The following is a 21245-nucleotide window of genomic DNA, read 5'->3' as shown; positions in this document are numbered from 1 at the left end:
ACTAGAAGGACCCACAATGAAATATACAACTATGTACCGGGGGGCTTTGAGGAGAAAAATAAAATCCTTAAAAAAAAAAAAAAAGTTGTACTTGTGTATCTCAATTATTAAAGAATGATTAAAAGGTGATCTCTATAATAGTTTTTAGGATACTGACCTTGAACAAAATACGTTAAATTTCAAATAATTTCCTTATTATTTATATGCAAAGATTACAAGTGATTTTTTTAAATTCCTAAGGAGATTTTACTAAATGCGTTTTCTTATAGACCAGTTTGCAAAACACTGAATTAAAAGGTAGGTTTTATTCTTATTTTATAGATGAGGAAAATAAGGCTCAGAAAGGTCAAGTAACTCATCCAATATCCGAATTCCTTGATTCAGACCCAGGTTCGTAAGATTCCCAAAGCCATGCTCTCAGCCGTCTGTGCTGAGGTCCATGGTGGGGACTGAAAACAGGACCCATTCATTATCTCTCACAAATTGCTGGTCAGGGATGTGGTCACTGCTCAGCTGGGTGAGCACTTAATCCACATGTATTGACTGAGGTCCCTCGGGGGTATTCGTGGGCAGAGAGGCCGGTCGCGCATGCGTCAGCCCTTTGCCAGGTCTGACTGGCAGGCCAGACTCAGTGGGATTGCCGATCAGAGGGCCTCTGGTGTCCTTTCCAGCAGGGCGGCCTGCGAGTAGTTGGACTTTTACAGGGTAGGTCAGGGATCCCAGACTGTTCCAAGAGTTAGGAAGGGGAAGTGCCACTTTCTTAAAGTCTTGGCACGGAAGCTGGCACAGAGTTTATTCTATTGGTCAAAGCAGACAGACTGCCCAGTGATGGGGGCGGACGCCTAGACTGCCACTCAGTGGGAAACGTGTCAAAGAACTTGCAGTCACATTAAATCTGCCACCGTGCACTCTATGGCCAAAAATTATTTACATCCTTCTCGCATGCAAACTATACAGACCCTCTCCAAAACAGCAAAAACTCTCATCCCATTAGGGCACCAGGCGTGGGCTCGAGCTTTAGGATATCATGGTCTAAATTAGGTCTGGATGCACAAGAGTGCAGAAGAGTACCTTCCACGTACTTCCTTGGGAATGGTTCTTGAAATCTAAGTCCTGAGAATTAAGGAGACACACCCACACATACGCCAAATGTAACAGGGGAAACATATAGAATTGCTGTGGGTGACACTAAGTTCTAGAGGGAGAGACGGAAATGCACGGCAGGCCCACTGGGATCCAAGTTCCAGCCTGGCCCGGATTGACGTTCCGTCACAGCCCAGTCTGCCCCCTGGAAAAGACTGCAGCTCTTGGCTCTGCCCTATGACTCGTCCTTCTTTTTCTACAAGAAAAGATCCACATTTGCCACTGAGTAGGCCTAGACAAGTTTGGGGTCCAGAGGCCGCTTTCCAATTTGTAATGTCTCTGTCCCTTTCAGTCTAGGCTGTTAAAATTCCTTTCAAAAGTTTGGGGTCTCTGTCTGTAAAACTCTAATCTACTCCATTAGACAAAAGCCCCCAGGACATTTCTTTCTAAGACATGCCCTTCTTCTCCCCTTTGGACCAAGACTTGAGGTGCAGTGGATAATGCCTTTAAAGACTGACAAAGCTGGCCGGCCCAGTGGCACAGCATTAAGTGTGCATGTTCCACTTCGGCAGCCCGGGGTTCACCAGTTCAGATCCCGGGTGCAGACATGGCACCGTTTGGCAAGCCATGCTGTGGCAGGTGTCCCACATATCAAATAGAGGAAGATGGGCACGGATGTTAGCTCAGGGCCAGTCTTCCTCAGCAAAAAGAGGAGGATTGGCAGCAGATGTTAGCTCAGGGCTAATCTTCCTAAGAGAAATGAAAAAAAAATGGACAAAGCTTTCTCATGTCGAACAGGTCTAGGGGGTGGGCCCTTAGGAACAGTAGAGGACTTATTATCTAGCAGAGAGGGTCTACCAGAAACAATCTTAACATTCTTTTTATTTTGGTAAAAAATTTGCCATTTTAACCATTATAAAGTGTACAATTTAGTGACGTTTAGTGTGCTCATAATGTTGTGCAATTGTCAGTCACCTCCATCTAATTCCAAACCACTTTTGTCATCTCAAAAGGAAACTCCGTACCGTGGAGCAGTCACCTCCCATCCTCCCATTCCTCTCGACCTTGGCAACCACTCGTCTGTTTTCTATCTGTGGATTGGCTTGTTCTGGATACTTCATATAAACAGAATCATACAATATGTGGCCTTTTGTGGCCAGTGTCTTTCACTTACCATAATGTTTTCGAGATTTGTCCATGTAGTAGCCAGTGTCAGTAATTCCTTCCTTTTTGTGGCTGAATAATATTTCATTGTACTGATATACCACATTTTGTTTATTCATCATCAGTTTCTGGAAATTTGGATTTCCACCTATTGGCTATTGTGAATAGTGCTACTCTGAACTTTCACATACAAGTTTTTGTTTGAATACCTGTTTCCCCTTACTTTAGGTATATATCTAGGGTCATATGATATTTCTATGTTTAACTTATTGAAGGACTGCTAAACTGTTTCTCACAGTTTTTTCATACTTTACATTTCCACCAGCAATGTATGAGGATTCCAATTTGTCCCCATCACATCCACATCAACACTTGATATTTCCTGTTTTATTGGTCATAGCCATCCTAGTGGGTGTGAAGTGTATCTGGTTGTAGTTTTGATTTGCATTTCCCTGATGGTTAATATATTTGTCTGTGCAGGCTGCCATAAGATGCTACAGACTGGGCAGCTTAAACAACAGAAATTTATTTCTTCACAGTTCTGGAGGCTGGAAGTCCAACATCAAGTCCGTCAGGGTTGGTTTCTGGTGAGACCTCTCCTGTAAACAGCCGCTTTCTCTGTGTCCTCACATGGCCTCTTCTCAGTGTGCACAAGGAGAGAGAGCTCTCTCGGATGTCTCTTCCTCTTCTTATAAGGACGCCAGTCCTATGGAATTAGGGCTCCACCCTTATGACCTCATTTAACCTTGATCACCTCCCTAAAGGTCGTATCTGCAAGTACAGTCACGTTGAGGGTTAGGGCTTTAAGATAGGAATTTGTGGACAGTGACACAATTCAGTCCATAACAACTAACGACATTGAGCATCTTTTCCTGTACTTCCTTGGTCATTTGTGTGTCTTTGGAGATATGTCTGTTCAAGTCATTTGCCCATTTTTAAATTGGGTTGTTTGTGTTTTTGAATTGTAAGTTCTTTATATATTCTGGATACTGGAACTTTATCAGATAATGATTTGAAAATATTTTCTCCCATTCTGTGGATTGTCTTTTCATTCTTTTGATAGTGTCCTTAGATGCACAAAAAGGCCTATCTTTTGGTTTCATTGATTCTCTGTATTTTTCTATTTTCTATTTTATTATTTATGCTTTAATCGTTATTATTTCCTTCCTTCTGCTAGCTTTGGGTCTAGTTTGCTCTTTTTCTAGTTATTGATGATGTAAAGTTAATTTGAGATTTTTTTTTTTTTGTGAGGAAGATTGGCCCTGAGCTAACATCTGTTGCCAATCTTTCTCTTTTTGCTGAGGAAGATTAGCCCTGAGCTAACATCTGTACCCATCTTTCTCCACTTTATATGTGGGACGCCTGGCACAGCATGGCTTGATAAGTGGTGCATAGGTCTGCGCTCAGTATCCAAACTGGCAAACCCTGGGCCGCTAAAGCGGAGCATGCAAACTTAACTGCTACGCCACCGGGCCGGCCCTGAGATCTTTTTTAAAGTAAGCATTTGCAGCTATAAATTTCCTGCGCTGCATCCTATAAATATGGTATGTTGTGTTTTCATTTTCATTCGTCTTTGTGTTTTTAATTTTCCTTGTGACATCATCTTTGACTCATTGATTATTTGAGTGTCCTGTTTAATTTCAATATATTTGTGAATTTTCCAGATTTCCTTCCCTTATTTCTAGTTTCATTGCATTATGGTTGGAGATGATAATTCGTACTGAAAATTCTGAGGGTGATGAAACAAAGGCAAGCCTTTGAGTGAGTCCTTCAGGTTGCTGCCAGACTGGTCAAACATACACCCATAGTTATTTTGAGAATGAGGACTGCATTGCCCTCTCTGGACCAAGCAAGCTGCACCAGGAATGCGGGCTGCCATCTCCACGGCCACTTGTTGAACTGGAGACTGGGAGGTGGTGCACAGTTAAGTTAAATTGCCACAATACCTCTGACCAAAATTTGGCAGTTTTTGTCCTCATTAAGAAATCCTCTGGTTGTTGTAAGGTTTTTTTAATCAGATCTCAGAATTCAGAAAAACGCCAATTCTAACAGGTTTTGCCTGATTGTTGCTTTAGTAGGATAGGTTTTTTTGAGTTGTCTATTCCACCACTTTCAGTGATGTCACTTTAATATTCTTAAAAGCCCCACTAGTCACAGCCTTACACCATGTTGAGGTGTCCGTGAGGGGTTTCACGGCCACATCTTTGAGGTATCTAACCTTAGCCACGCATTACTGGAAGCACCCTGAATTTGACATTTGCCCTGAGGACATTTATTACGCAGAGTCTTTTGCTGTTTGGAAAGATGAGAAATGAGATGCGGTTTTAGTTTTATACACAGAATGTCCTGGATCCTACATATTAATCTAAATTTAGTTCCATAATTTCATTAGGTACCCTTTGTTTTGCAGGTTCCTAGATGCAGCAAGCACTGCCAAACTTCTTGGCACCACACAACAAGTGTAGGCTGTTCAGCCTCCAATAACACTTCCCTTTTAGGGTTTAAGGTACAATGAGGCAGAGCTCAGAAATCAGCTGGAATTGGACAGAAGGCAAAAGAAAGGCGGTCTCTAAGACCAATCACTGCTGTTGCTGACATTCAGTTCCCTTCTTATTCTGGCCTAAAAACCCCAAACTCCAACAATCCTTCAACAGTCAGCTCAGATACCCCAGCACAGTCTGCCAAGCCTTCGCATTCCTCTAACGCATCCCTGATCATAATTAAACCCCTAAACTTTTCATCCGAGATCTCAAGGCCTTCCAAGATGAGGTCCCTTCAATTCTATCCACTTGCTGCTCCTACTGTCAATTCCAGGCTGTGCCCCTGTGGTTATACATCTGCCGGGATGTCCTTTTGACTCTCAAGGCAGGGTCTGATGGACCCTCTGGGCTCCACTGGCCCGAGGTCCCTGCCTCTGTCTTGTCCCTGTGGTGTGTATCTGGGTCTACTTCCTCTATCCCACCCCCAGCCAAAGAGCTTCCCAGGATCAGAGGCTGAGCTGTGTCCTTCAGCCTTACCCTCTATCATCCTCTCTGAGCCAGCCCTCGCCCCCTTGAAGGAGTAAGCTCCTTTCTTTAGGTTGTTCCAGTTTATTGAATACCAGAAATTGGCTGAACCGTGTGGCCTTAGATGTGTCCTACAGCAAACTGAGCCTCAGTTCTGTACAATCATGTTGTTTATCCTCATATCTCAGAGATCTCTCAGGATGAAATGGCACCCCATCTGTGCCTCATTTTCTTCTTCCATCCTGTCCCTAGGGAGGGAAGAAGCTGTGAGATTCTTCTCTCCCAGGAAGGGGCCCTCTCTAGACTTTAATGTAGGTTTGTGCTCTCAGCTCTCTGATGGGTTTTAAAATGATAGTTTTGTAGCAAGAGTGAAAATTTCTTGCTGATTTCTATATCCTATCTGGAAGCAGTTCAACTTTAGAACTTTTTTTTTTTCTACTGAGGGAGATTGGCCCTGAGATAACATCTATTGCCAATCTTCCTCTTTTTGCTTGAGAGAGATTGGCCCTGAGCTAACATCTGTGGCCAATCTTCCTCTATTTTGTATGTGGGTCACTGCCACAGCATGGCCACCAAGGAGTGGTGTAGGTCCACGCTCGAAAACCAAACTTGGGCCACCGAAGCAGAGCGTGCTGAACTTAACCACTAGGCCACAGGGCCAGCCCCTAGAACTTTTTGATTAACTTAATACAAAAGCACTTGTTGAGAACTTTTAAACTTATCAAAATATTATATACATAATATAAAGTTATATATATGCTATATATAAAACTGAAAATGCAGATCAATTTGTATAGCAGAACTTGAGGTAACTTTCGTTTCTGGTGAGTTCAGTTTTTGTTCTGGACCAGTTTTCAGAAGTGTGTCTGAGATTATTTTGAAGTACAATCTAGGGTTGGAAAAATGTCCGTCGTCCGATGTGAAACTGTGGGGCAGAGACTTTTGGGAATACAGCCCAGTAAGAAACAACAAATTAAGAAGCAGTGCAGAGTGATAAGGTCCAGGACAGGGAAGGTGGTCCGAATGGGCTAGGCAGGAGCCGACATCCTCTGGTTGGTGAGACCACGCTGGGTGCGTGGGAAATTCTGGGGTGTGTGGTAGCAGCACCAACAAGATCGCTTCTCATTCTCGGAGAGAAGGGCCTTCCTGCAGCACAGGTATAACTTCTTCAGGACCAGTTCCGAGGATATTTCACTGGATACCTTGGATGATTCCATAAGGCTGAGTGGAGGCCCATCCTTAGAAGAAGGCCCAGATCTTTCCACCAGAAAGGAGGAAGGTTTGCCCATCGGGACAACTTCATTCTCTGGTGTTCACTTTTTCCTCTGCAGAGCACTGAGCCCAGTTTATTTCATTCCCCATTTTTCAGCTGAATTCCTCTGGTCTTCGTTTCCTGCTGTTTGATGGGTCTTAGGAAATTTCTTCCAGAAGTTTAGGAGTGGAAGATTTTTACTCCAGGAAGGTTTTTGTTCCTGACTTGTGGCACGTCGCACTGCACCCTTGATCCCTGCAGCCTTTCAGCCCAGGGCAGTGTTGACGAAAATAATCCATAACCAATCTATAAATGAATATTTGGGTGAGTTTATTCTGAGCTGAAATGTGAGGACCATGGCCTGGGGCCTTTCTTCCCGAAGGAAGAAAGGGCACCAAAGAAGTGGGGTGCACAGAGTGGTTATATACCCCCAAAGAGGATGTTTCACATAGGATTGAAATGTCCCTTTTACAATAGTCGAGAGACTGCTCTGTCGGCACAGTGATTGATGGACACAGCAGGTAGGTCTGCTGTCTGGGTGAACACAGCAGGGTGGCAGGTCTGCTGTCTCAAACTGGGTGGTCACAGGTGAGCATAGCAATCAGTTCCTAGCCTGAAGAAAGATGCTTATCCTTAAGGAAATGCCAATGTGGGGGGAAGTTGCACCTTTATCTTAAGGCCATTTGTTCTTGCCATAGTAAATGTTTTAAAGCAGATATGCAATGCGTGCTCACCAGCCACAGTCAGGCCCTTTTGGAAAAAACAGAGTCAGGCCAAATTAGGTTTACACCAAATGGCTTCCTCATATACTTCAATATATCCTATTGCTTGCCATTTCTATTTGTCAGCAGCCATCAGCACCCAGGCTCCCTGGGCCACACATCTGTCAGGTGGCCCCAGGTGGACATGGACAGAGCGTGGCCGCAGGTGAGTGTGAGCGGGCCCACGGTGCCCCAGCCTGGGCTGACATGCATGGATCCCGCAGGGGTGCGTGGAAAACCCCAGACCTGAGTCTACACCGGAGAGCCAGAGAGCTGCAGACGGGGCAGGGGAGAGGGGCCTGCTCATCCGAGCGCGTGCTGAGGGCGCCGGGGGAGGGAGTGGGGACCCAGCCAGAGGAGCCACTCGCAAATCCCCCACATTCCACACGGACTCTCTACCGGGTGTCAGCCCCAAGCGCGGGCTTTTATCCCCGCCCCCACCTGGCCAGTCCCGGCCAAGGCTTCGCGTGCGTCACAATCACGTTTGTGACGTCGTGCCTTCCCCTCCCCAGGTGGCTCCAACCCTGGAATCTTCCCACGAAACTGCTCTGCCCGGCTCCTTGCCCAGAGCGACACTTCCCTCGACAGCCCTTCCCCTTCCAGCCGGCCGCCCCCTCCCCCCGCCCCCCCACTCACCACGCCTGTCCTTTATCCTTTCTGGAATCACACTGTCAGTGGCCTGCCCATCACTCACCCCTGCTGGAAGAGGGGTAGCTCCTCCAGCCGGTTTAGCAGCGCCAAGTGGCCTCCCACGGACCTGCTGCCTCCTGAGCCGAGTCCGGGAGCTGCCCGGCGTCCCCGTGCTCGGTGGGGGCTCCACGACTTCCAGCTGAACTCTGACCACGCCCCTCCGGAGGCCCCACCCAAGTGCGGGCACGCAGTTTCCATGGTGATGCAAACAAGCCTCAGCCCGCCGCCTGTGGCTGCAAGAACCCAGCCCTGCCATCCCTTAGTCCCGCCAATAAGGTGATCAAGACTGATGGCACAGATGCCCACATGGAGTGACCTGGAACACCGAGAAACCGTCCGAGTAGGGCCAGACCAGGGAGGGGCTGCCTGGGGGCCCAGGACAAGGAAATGTGAACTCTGGGGCGCCGGCTTGCAGCCCTCAAGAACAGGCAGCGGCAACTGGCGAACCTGGGGTTGAGACCTAAGGAAGACGATGAGCAGCAGGACCCCGGTGTTACGTGGGCCCAGGCAGCAGACGTTGGGGAAGGAGGACGCCAGGAGTGACAGGGGCTCATTCCTCAAGCAGGACCTTGTAGCCGTTCCCTGGGCCGCAGGCCGCCTGCATAGGAGGGGCTCTCCCAGGCTGGGGGTGTGAGCTGTGGACCCAGTCCTGCCAGGAGCAGGGTCCCGGGACTCACACATTGCAGGAGGGTGCCGGGCACAGACTTTTAGTTTATACATCCACTAGTGAAAGGGCTAAGTAGCTGTCGAATTCTCTATTAAGGAAACAGCGCCTCCATCCCCCTCAGTCCGTTTCCTTGACTCACAGGAAACCATTTTCATAGCTTGGCACTTCTTTTTTCTGAGTGTTACCACAAAAATTATACGATCTGCTTACTGTGAGACAAAAGCCAATTGTTAAGAGGCAAGATGGTGGCAGAGAAAGGGCATTTTATTACACCATCCTAGCAAGAGGGAAGATGGGGGACTAGTGTCCTAAAGAACCATCTTAAGGGGGCACAGAATCCTGAAGCAGTTATGTGGGCCAGTGGGTTACAGTGGAGGGGGTGAGGAATGTTGACCCTCTGGTGTTACATACTGGGAGTGGCCACACCAGATAGACTCTTTCCAGGAGTCATCACATCCCTAAGGAACTCAGAAGAACAAAATTACCATTTTATTGCAGCTGAGAGGTACCTGTGCAAGCAGGGATCATAAAATCTACAAAGCAGGTAGATCTCCTGGAGGGTGCATATCCAGAGGGCTTAGTTAGTCAGAGGTCATTCGAAGTTACAATATGGTTTCTTTTCTACAATATGGTCTCCCTTATGTCAACCTTGTGTTGAGCTGGTACCAATTCCCCACTTTTGTTTTTCATTCCTTGATCTTGAGGGACAGCCTGTTGATGAGGGGCATAGGTTGTTCCAGCTCATTGAACCAGTCTTTTAGTCAGATGGTGACGCAGGTGGGCTCCTAAAGTTAGGCCTATATTATGTAAGCAAGTAACCAGGTATTTAATAAGAAGCATTTCTAGAAAAGCAAGGTTAATGTTGGGAGAAAATTATAAACCAGTTTCTGAGCCCAGGCAGCAGCCAGTTAAAAAGATTTCTAGATGTCAGGGTCAAAGCATCTTTTGCAATTTGAAATAATCTCTGATGATGTCATCGGGCATTCGGGTATCTTACACAGCAACAGACATGAATGTCTCTTAAGTTTATATCAATTCTTCTTTGTATTAAGTGAGTTCTCTTGACACAGTTTGTATGCAAGAAATGGTTATTTTTTTCTCATTAAAAAAAGGAGAGATCTGACATGTTAGAGCTGTCCTGTCCACTAGGGTAGTGTCTAACTACTATGTTGTGGCTACTTAAATTTAAATTAAGTTAAATTAAAAGTTTATTTCCTCAGTTTCAGTAGCTATATGTCAAGGAAATATGTAAGAGATACTATCTAGGGTAAATAGCATAATGAAACAAAGGTAAGTTCCTTCACCACTCATCTTAATGAGAACAATATCAGTATCTTTGATGCTTTCTGTGTGTCCCCCTAACTCATATCCTCTTCCTTCACTCCCAGACATAATCATTATTGTTATTTTTCTAATCATCAATTGCTTGCTATTCTTTAGAGATTTATTGCAATTTTAAATCCCCAACAATGTATTGAATTGCTTGGTATGCCATCAACCTTACACATAGATGGTTTCATGCTTTCAGACTTCTTCTGGGCCTTGTTTCTATTGCTCAAGGTGAGATCTGTCAGCTTCCTCCACACTGGTGTGCATGGCTGTAGTTCTTTCTTTTTCATTCATGTATATGTACCACAATTTCTTTCTCCAGTCTTCTTTTAATGAATGTTTTTGGTTTGTTTCCAGTTTTTGGTAATACAAACAATGCTTCTTTAAACAGATTGGTCCAGGTCTCTCTGGGCACATGTGCAAGACATACTCCAGGGTGGGTACCAAAGAATGGAATTGCTGTGTCATAGGGCATAGCCACGTACAGATACTAGATCACATTCCAACATGTTTGCAGCAACATGCACCTTCAGTCTCAGTGTGAGAGAGTGCCCTTTACATCCTTGCAGACTCTTCCTATTTTTATGTTTATTTTTAGTCTTTGCTTCTTGCCCAGCCAATAGTGAAGAGCAGTTGCTCCTTTTTCCTTCATCATTGTTGCCTGCATATCTGTCCTGCATCTATGAGTTGATAGTGTGATTCACATTTATCCCTACCTCCCCTCCCCTTTTTTTTTTCTTTGAGGGAAAAAGTTCAAAGATGCTCCTGCCCCAGGGCATCCACTTTCTGTTCTTTTGAGGGAATGGTTTAGGTTGTGCCACTCAGATGTCACCTTCCTCTTGTGCACCTGGAGGTCATCCTGAGCTCTGATATGAATCTTCTCTCCCACTTTTCTCAAATTTGTGTTCCATCTTTACCACTCATTTTGTGGATTTGGATTTGTTTCTAATTTTACTTGTTTCTTTCCATGGATTTTTGGAGAAAAGAAGTGGAAATGCCAAATTTAAGCCCACCATCATCAAGGTAAAAATACCCTGGGAAACATTTTTTAAAAATAAGTTCCTCAGTCTAATCCCAGGCCCACTAAGGCAGCATTTCCAGATGGAGCTCCCAAGCATCTGAATTTTTAAAACCTCTCCAAGCATTAAATTCAAATTTAACAGGCACTGTACTACAATGCCTGTTTTCTTCTTATTTTCTCTTGCATTTTTAATTGGGAAACAATCCTTTAACAGTTAGAGACTAGACTGCTATTCTTAAGTACTTAATGAGTATGTTAGTTTTCTTGTCGCTATTATAACAAATTAACACAAATTTATTATACTTTTCAGGAGGTCTGAAGTCTAAAATCTAGGTGTTGGCAGGGCTGTGTTCCTTTTGGGGCCTCCAGACGAGAATGCCTGTCCTCACCCTTTTCAGATTCTAGAGGCCCCGCATCCCTTGGTTTCTGGCTCCCTCCTGGAATCACTCCATGTTCTTGCTTTGGTGGTTGCATCTCCTACTACAGTATGTCTATAACTAGATAATCCAGGATAAGCTCCCCTTCTCAGAATCCTTAACTTAATCACATCTACAAAGTCCTTTTGCCTTATAGGGCAATATATTCACAGGTTCTGAGGATCAGATCTGGACCTTTTTGGGGGACCATTATCAGCCTACCACAGGGAATTAGAAAATTTATTTATATTCTCAAGGTCTCCTCCATTCATTTTTTTTACTCAAGTCATAATAGTTTATAACATTGCAAAATCTCAGTTGCACATTATTTGTCACTCACCATATATATACATATGCCCGTTAATCCTTTATGCCGACCCCCCAACACCCTTCCCCTCTGGTAGCCATGTGTTTGTTTATCTTCCACATATGAGTGAAATCATACAATGTTTGTCTTTGTCTGGCTTATTTTGCTTAACATAATACCCTCAAGGTCCATCCATGTTGTTGCAAATGGAAGGATTTCATCTTTTTTGTGGCTGAATAGTATTCCACTGTATATATATACCACATCTTCTTTATCCATTCATCAGTCAATGGGCACTTGGGTTGCTTCCAACCTTGGCTATTGTGAGTAATGCAGCAATGAACATAGGGATGCAAAGGTCTCTTTGAATTGTTGATTTCAAGTTCTTTGGGTAAATACTCAGTAGTGGGATAGCTGCGTCATGTGGTATTTCTATTTTTAGTTTTTTGAGGAATCTCCGTACTGTTTTCCATAGTGGCTGCACCAGTTTGCATTCCCACCAGCAGTGTATGAGAGTTCCCTTTTCTCCACATTCTCTTCAATATTTGTTATTTTTTGTCTCAGTAATTATAGCCATTCTAACGGATGTAAGGTGATATCTCATTGTAGTTTTGATTTGCATTTCCCTAATGATTAGTGATGTTGAACATCTTTTCATGTGCCTGTTGGCCATCTGTATATCTTCTTTGGAGAAATGTCTGTTCAAATCCTCTGCCCATTTTTTGATTTTTTTTTTTTATTGTTGAGTTGTGTGAATTCTTTATGTATTTTGGTGATTGACCCCTTATTGGATGTATGATTTGCAAATATCTTTCCCAGTTGGTGGGTTGTCTTTTTGTTTTGTTCCTGGTTTCCTTTGCCTTGCAGAAGCTCTTTCATCTGAGGAACGCCCATTTATTTACTTTTTCTTTTGTCTCCCTTGCTCCGAGAGACATGGTATTTGAAAATATCCTTCTAAGACTGATATTAAAGAGTGTACTTCCTATATTTTTTAATAGGAGTTTCATGGTTTCACGTCTTACTTTCAAGCCCTTAATCCCATTTTGAGTTGATTTTTGTGTATGGTGAAAGATAATGGTCTACTTTCATTCTTTTGCATGTGGCTGTTCAGTTTCCCCAACGCCATTTTCTTCCTCCACTGTATGTTCTTGGCTCCTTTGTCAAAGATTAGGTGTCCTTAGATGTGTGGTTTTATTTCTGGGCTTGCAATTCTGTTCCATTGATCTGTGTGTCTGTTTTTGTACCAGTACCATGCTGTTTTGATTACTATTGCTTTGTAGTTTATTTTAAAGTAGGGATTGTGATGCCTCCAGTTTTGTTCTTTTTTCTCAGGATTGCTTTAGCTATTTAGAGTCTTTTGTTGATCCATATGACTTTTAGGACTCTTTGTTCTATTTCCGTGAAGAATGTCATTGGGATTCTGATTGGGATGGTGTTGAATCTGTAGATTCCTTTTAATTATGTTTATTCTTCCAATGCATGTGCATGGAATATCATTCCATTTCTTTATGTCATCCTCAATTTCTTTTAATAATACCTTATAGTTTTCATTGTATAGGTCTTTCACCTCCTTGTTTATACTTATTCCTAGATATTTTATTCTTTTGTTCTGATTGTAAATGTGATTGTATTCTTGAGTTCTCTTTCTGTTAGTTCATTATTAGTGTATAGAAATACAACTGATTTTTATAAGTTGATTTTGTACCCTGCAACTTTGCTGTAGTTGTTGATTATTTCTAATAGTTTTTTGATGGATTCTTTAGGATTTTCTATATATAGAATCATGTAGTCTGCAAACAATAGTTTCACTTCTTCCTTTCCAATTTGGATTCTCTTATTTCTTTTTCTTGCCTAATTCCTCTGGCCAACACCTCCAGTATTATGTTGAATAAGAGTGGTGATAGAGGGCACTCTTATCTTGTTCCTGTTCTCAGAGGGATAGCTTTCAGTTTTTCCCCATTGTGTATGATGTTGGCTGTGGGTTTGTCATATATGGCCTTTATTATATTGAGATACTTTCCTTCTATACCCATTTTATTGAGAGTTTTTATTGTAAATGGATGTTGGATCTTGTCAAATGCTTTCTCTGCATCTATTGAGATGATCATGTGGTTTTTTTTCTGTGTTTTGTTAATGTGTTGTAGCACATTGATTGACTTGCAGATGCTGAACCATCCCTGCGTCCCTGGTATAAATCCCACTTGATCATGGTGTATGATCCTTTTAATGGCAAGCCAAATAGAGAACATAAATGCATCTTGAGGATGTTTGCATTTATGTTCCTCAGTGATATTGGCCTGTAGTTTTCCTTCTTTGTGTTGTTGTCTGGCTTTGGGATCAGGGTGATGTTGGCCTTGTAGAATGTGTTAGGAAGTGTTCCATCTTCTTTGATTTCTTGGAATAGTTTGAGAAAGATAGGTATTAAATCTTCTTTGAATGTTTGGTAGAGTTCTCCTGAGAAGCCATCTGGTCCTGGACTTTTTGTGGGGAAGTGCGGGGGTTAATTAATGTTTCATTCTCTTTACTTGTGATTGGTCTATTCAGATTCTCTATTTCCTCTTGATTCAGTTTTGGGAGGTTTTATGAGTCTAAGGATTTATACATTTCTTATAGATTGTCTAATTTGTTGGCATATAGCTTTTAATAGTATTCTCTTACAACCCTTTGAATTTCTGTGGAATCTGTAATTTCTCCTCTTCTATTTTTAATTTTATTTATTTAAGCCTTCTCTCTTTTTTTCTTAGTGAGTCTGACTAAAGCTTTGTCAATTTTGTTTATCTTCTCAAAGAACCAGCTCTTAGTTTCATTGATCTTTTCTACTTTTTTTTGGTTTCTATTTCATTTATTTCTGCTCTAATTTTTCTTATTTCCCCCCTTCAGCTGCCTTTGGGCTTTGTTTGTTCTTCTTTTTCTCATTCTGTTAGGTGTAGTTCAAGATTACTTATTTGAGATTTTTCTTGTTTGTTAAGATGGGCCTGTATTGCTATGAATTTCCCTCTTAGGACCACTTTTGCTGCATCCCATATGAATTGGTATGGTGTATTTTCATTTTCGTTTGTTTGCAGATATTTTTTTATTTCTCCTTTAATTTCTTCACTGATCCATTGATTATCTAGTAGCATGTTGTTTAGTCTCCACATATTTGTCACTTTCCCAGCTGTTTTCTTGTAGTTGATTTCTCATGTCATAGCATTATGATTGGAAAAGATGCTTGACATAATTTTAATCTTCTTAAATTTATTGAGGCTTTTCTTGTTTCCCAACATATGGTCTATCTTTGAGAATGTTCCATGTGCACTTGAGAAGAATGTGTATTCTGCTATTTTTGGATGGAGTGTTCTATATATATCTACAAAGCCCATCTGGTCTAGTTTTTCCTTTAAATCCACTATTTCCTTCTTAACTGTCTGTCTGGATGATCTATCCATTGATGTAAGTATGGTGTTGAGGTCCCCTACTATTATTGTGTTGCTGTTAGTTTCTCCTTTTAGGTTAATAGTTGCTATATGTACTTTGATGTTCCTGTGTTAGGTGCATATATATTTATAAGTGTTATGTCTTCTTGGTGGAGTGTCGCTTTTATCATTATATACTGCCCCTCTTTATCTCTCATTGCCTTTTTTATCTTGAAGTCTGCGTTGTCTGTTTTTCTTTAGAGCTGAGATGTGTTTCCTGCAGGCATCATATTTTTGGGTCTTGTTTTTTAATCCATCCAGCCACTCTGTGTCTTTTGATTGGAGAATTCAATCCATTTACATTTAGAGTGTTTATTAATATATGAGGGCTTAATATTGCCATTTTATTACTTGTTTTCCAATTTTTCTGTGTTTCCCTTGTTTCTTGTCCTGTGTATTTCCTACTGCCAACTCATTTTGGTGTTTCTCTATGATGGCTTTCTCAGTTTTCTCTTTATTTATAATTTGTGTCTCTGTTGTGATTTTTTTGTTTAGTGGTTACTGTGAGATTTGTATAAAAGATCTCATAGATGAGATAGTCCACTTTATGATAACCCTTATTTCCTTAGTCTAAGCAAGTTCCATCCTTCCCTCTTCCCTGCCTAAATTATTATTGTCACAACTTATTCCATTTTGTGTTCTGAGTTTTTTATTAAAATAAAGTAATTATGGTTATTTTTGATACTTTCCTTCCCTTTATCTTTAATGTTATAATTGTTTGCTAACCTCTTCTGACAGAGAGCTGCAATTTTCTGATTTTGTCTATTTATCTCCTTGCTCAAGGCTTTGTAAACCCTTTCTTTTTTTTTCAGGTGGGAGGGCCTTCTTGATTATTTCTTGTTAGGGGGGTGGCTTGTGAGAATGAAGTCCCTCAGCTTTTGTTTATCTGAGAAAGTTTTTATTTCTACATAGTATATGAAGGATAGTTTCACTGGATAGAGTATTCTTGGCTGAAAGTTTTTGTCTTTCAGAATTTTGAATATATCATTCCACTCTCTCCTAGCCTGTAAGGTTTCTGCTGAGAAATCCACTGAAAGCCTGATAGAGTTTCCCTTGTAGCTTATTCTGCCTTGTTGCCCTTAATATTTTCTTTGTTATTTCCTTTTACCAGTTTTATTAATATATACCTTGGAGTCTTTTTATGTTGATGTAATGAAGAGTCCTATTAACTTCATTTACTTGTAATTCCAGTTCCTTCCCCAGGTTTGGGAAGTCCTCAGCTATTATTTCTTTGAACAAGCTCTCTGCTCCTTTCTCCCTCTCTTCTCCTCCTGGAATACCTATAATCCTTATGTTGCATTTCCTAACTGAGTTGGCTATTTCTCAGAGAATATCTTCATTTCTTTTTAGTCCTAGTTCTCTCTCCTCCTGCTTTTGGTGTCAAATACAAAAACCATTGCCAAGACCAATGTCAGAGAGCTTACTGCCTATATTTTCTTTTGGAATTTAATAGTTTTGGGTCTTATATTCAAGTCTTTATTCCATTTTGAGTTGATTTTTGTGTATGGTGTAAGATACAGGTCTAGTTTCATGCTTTTGCATGTGGCTGTCCAGTTTTCCCAACACCGTTTATTGAAGAGACTATCCTTTCCCCATTGTGAACTCTTAGCTCCTTTTTCATAAGTTAATTGACCATATATATGTGGGTTTATTTCTGGGCTCTCTATTCTGTTCCATAGATCTATGTGTCTGTTTTATGCCAAGACCATACTGTTCTGATTTCTATGGCTTCATAATATAGTTTGAAATCAGGAAGTGTGATGCCTCCAGCTTTGTTCTTCTTAAGATTCGTCTGGCTAATCAGAGAGTTTTGTTTTTCCACAGAAATTTTAGGGTTGTTTTTTCCATTTCTGTGGAAAATGCCATTGGAATTTTGATAGAGATAGCTTTGAATCTGTAAATTACTTTGGGTAGTATAAACATTTTAAAAATATTAATTCCTTAAATACATGAGCATGGAATATCTTTCCATTTATTTGTCTTTTTCAATTTCTTTCATCAATGTCTTATAGTTTTCAGTGTACATATCTTTTACTTCCTTGGTTAATTTTATCTCTAGGTATTTTATTCTTTTTGATGCAGTGGTAAATGGGATTTTTTTTCTTAACTTCTCTTTCTGATAGTTTATTTTAGTGTATAGAAATGCAACTGATTTTTTGTATTTATCTTGTATCCTGCAACTTTACTGAATCCCTTTATTAGTTCTAACAGTTTTTTTGTGGAGTCTTCGGGGTTTTCTATAGATAATATGATATCATCTGCAAATAGAGACAGTTTTACTTCTTCCTCCACAATTTGGATGCCTTTTATTTATTTTTCTTGCCTGATCACTCTGGATATGACTTCCAGTACTATAGTCACTTTTCATTTCAGTATAAAAGTTAAAAGACAAAGTATTAAGAATAAATATAACTGGAAATTTTTGTTAATGGATATACAATATGAGAAGATGTAAAGTGTGACATCAATAAAATGCAGGTGGAGTAAAAGTGTAGAGGTTTTGTATGTGATTGAAGTTAAGTTGCTCTCAGATTAAAATAGCTTGTTATAACTAGGATGTTTTATGAAAGTCTCATAGAAAGCAAAAAGAAAATACCTAGAGAAGATGCATCAAAGAAAAGGAGAAAGGAAATAAAGCACATCACTACAAAAATATCAATGAAACACAAAGGAAGACAACAAGAGAGAAAAACCACAATGAAATATCACCTCACACTTTTTAGGATGGCTAGTAAGGACGTGGAGAAACTAGAAGACTTGTACACTGTTTTTAGGAAGTTAAAATGGTTCGGCTGCTATGGAAAACTGTATAGCAATTCCTGAAAAAATTGAAAATAGAACTACCATATGATCTAGCAGTCCCAGTTCTGGGTTTATATCCAAAAGAACTGACAATGTCCAGATGTGGAAACTACCTAAATATCCATTGACAGATAAATAAAATGTGGTATGAACATACAATGCATGGAATATTATTCAAACTTCAAAAAGAAGGAAATCTTGCCATTTGTGACAACATAGATGAACCTGAAGCACATTCTGCTAAGGAAATGAGCTAGTTACAGAAGGAGAAATACTGCATGATTCCATTTATCTGAGGCATAGTAGTCAAGTTCACAGAAGCAGAGAGTAGAATGGTGGCTGCCAGGGACTAGGGAGGGGGGAAGTTGTCGAACGGGTACAAAGTTTCAGTTATGCAAAATGAATAAGTTCTAGAGATCTGCCATACAATATAGTGCCTACAATTAACAAGAATGTATTGTACAATTAAAAATTAGTTAGGGTAGATCTCATGTTAAGTGTTCTTACCACAACATAAAGAAATAAAGAAATTAATTAATTTTAAAGAGTATCTGTTCCTTTAGAAAAACAAAACAAAAACTATATACCATGCCTAACTGGGATTTGTCCTGGGGATCCAGGGTTGGTTTAACAGCCCAAAATCAAATATACCAAAATTTACCAAATATATCAAAATTTAATACACCACATCAATAGGATAAAAACAAAAGCCACATGAACATCTCAACAGACATTGAAAAAGCCTTTGACAAAATCCAACACTCTTTCATGATAAAATCTAGGGATAGAGAAGAACTCAACAATCAACAACTTAGCAATAGAATGGAGCTTCTTCAACAGGAAAGGCAACCTAAGAAAAACCCACAGCTAACATCACACTTAATGGTGAAAGTCTGGACGCTTTTCCCCTAAGATCAGAAACAAGATAGGGATGTCCACTCCTGTTAAACATTGTTGTGGAGGTTTCAGCCAAGCCAATTAGACAAGAACAAGAAATAAAAGCCGTCTACACTGGAAAGGAAGAAGCAAAACTGTCCCTACTCCAGATGACATGATCTCGAACACAGAAAATCCTAAGGAATGTACTAAAACCCTTTGTTTAGGAAGGTTGCAGGATATAAGATTAATATACAAAATCAACTGTATTCCTATACACTAGCAATGAACAATTCAAAAACGAAATTAAGAAACCAATTCCACTTACAATAGCATCAAAAAGAATAAAATATATAGGAATAAGTCAAAGTAATATAAAATTTACTCGAAAGACCAAAAAACTCTGTTGAAAGAAATTAAGATCTAAATAGGTGGAAAGACTTTCTATGTTTATGGATTGGAATACTTAATATTGTTAAGATGGCAAAACATCTGAAATTGATCTACAGAATCAATGCAGTCTCTATCAAAATATGAGCTGGAATCTTTGTAGAAATTGACAAGCTGATCCTAAAATTCATGTGGGTTCAAAGCACCCAGATTCAAAACAATCTTGAAAAAGAGCAAGTTGGAGAACTCACATTTCCAGATGTCATAACTTACTACAAAGCAACAGTAACTAAGACACTGTGGTCCTGGCATATAGGTAGACATATAGATCAATGGAATAGAATGGAAAATCCAGAAATAAATCCATGTGTCTATTGTTAACTGATTTTCAGCAAGGGTATGAAGACTATTTAATGAGGAAAAGAATAGTCTCTTCCAGAAATGGTACTGGGACAACTGGATATCCACATCCAAAAGAATGAATTGGACCCCCACCTCACACCATATATAAAAATTAAGTCAAAATGAATTAAAGACAAAAATGTAAGAGCCAAAACTAAGTCTTAAAAAAAAATACAGGGGTAATATTTGAATTTTTCAATGGATTTTTAGATTTGACAACAAAAGCACAAACCACGAACGACAGATTAGATAAAGTGGACTTCATCAAAATTAAGAACTTTGTGCTTCAAATGATACTATCAAGAAAGTGAAAAGGCAACCCATATAATGAGAGGAAATATTTGCAAATCATATATCTGACAAGGAGCTTTTCTCTAGAATATATAAAGAACTCTTACAACTCAACAGTAAAAAGACTACTCAATTTTTAAAATTTCTGAATAGACATTTCCCCCTAAAAAAGATATACAAATGGCCAAAACAAAATGGCATATCCATACAATGGAATCTTATTTGGCCATAAAAAAGGAATAATGTACTGACACATGCTACAACATGGATGAACCTTGAAAACATTACGCAAAAGAAAGAAAGCAGACACAAAAGACCACATATTATATGATTGCATTTATATGAAATGTCCAGAATAGGTAAATATTTAGAGATAGAAAGTAGATTCGTGGTGCCTAGGGCTGCAGTGGAGGTGGCGAATTGGGGAGTGATAGCTACAGTTCACAGTGTTTCTTTTTGAGGTGAAGAAAATGTTCTATAAATGAAAAACATTGAATTGTGCACTTTAAATTGATGAATTATATGGCACATGAATTATATCTTAATAGAGCTGTGACCCAGCATAGAACCCCTAGGGCTCTGCCGTACCCGGCCCCACCCTGTGTGACACACACACACACACAGCCTGCCTTCCACCCGCTGTTCCTGTCTTCTCTCCACAGCTCCACTTGCCCAGCTCCTCTCTCCACGGTCCCTGGAAATCAGTTTACTCTCCCTGTGCCGCCTCCCTCCTCAGCAGCCCAGACTGATTCCTCCTAGAACAGTTTCTATAAACAAAGTTTGATTTGGTCCTTGAATCCTCTGTTCGTCTCCCTCCTGAGTTTTCTCAGCTCACGGGCGGGGCTGCGTGCCTTTGGATCCCCTCCTGTCGACGGCCCAGGAAAAGTCTCGGCTCTCCGAGTCCAGTTCAGGCCTGGCCGCTGCAGGACTCGCCACCAGGCAGGGCGCAGTTCAGGGCTGGGGGGTGAGGGCTGTCCGGTGGGAAGGGGCCTCCGAGACAGGGACACGGCCGGGGAGCGGAGGAGCCCTCTGCAGGGGCAGGCACACCAGCCCCTGGCTTCTCCCGGAGAGGAGGGACTCTGGAGCTCAGGGATTCGGCTCGCGACTGTGGTGAGCGGAACGATGAAGAAGAAAGCAAGGCCAAGGAGGAAGGGGGAGGGAGGGAGGCATGGCCGCGCTTCCCTCCCCTGGAACGCCTGCCTCCTCCCCCGCTGCTGCGACGCCACTGCTTCAGCCTCAGCTCACCGCCACCCCCAGGAGGCCGGCCCTCGGGGCGTGGCTGACGCTCTGTCCTCCCCCGCCGCCCCTCTGCCTTTGCTTACGCCTCTCCCTTG

Source organism: Equus asinus, chromosome 13, assembly GCF_041296235.1.
Source record: "Equus asinus isolate D_3611 breed Donkey chromosome 13, EquAss-T2T_v2, whole genome shotgun sequence".
Taxonomy (NCBI): domain Eukaryota; kingdom Metazoa; phylum Chordata; class Mammalia; order Perissodactyla; family Equidae; genus Equus; species Equus asinus.
The sequence above is the reverse complement of the archived record's forward strand: the minus strand, read 5'-3'. Positions refer to the sequence as shown.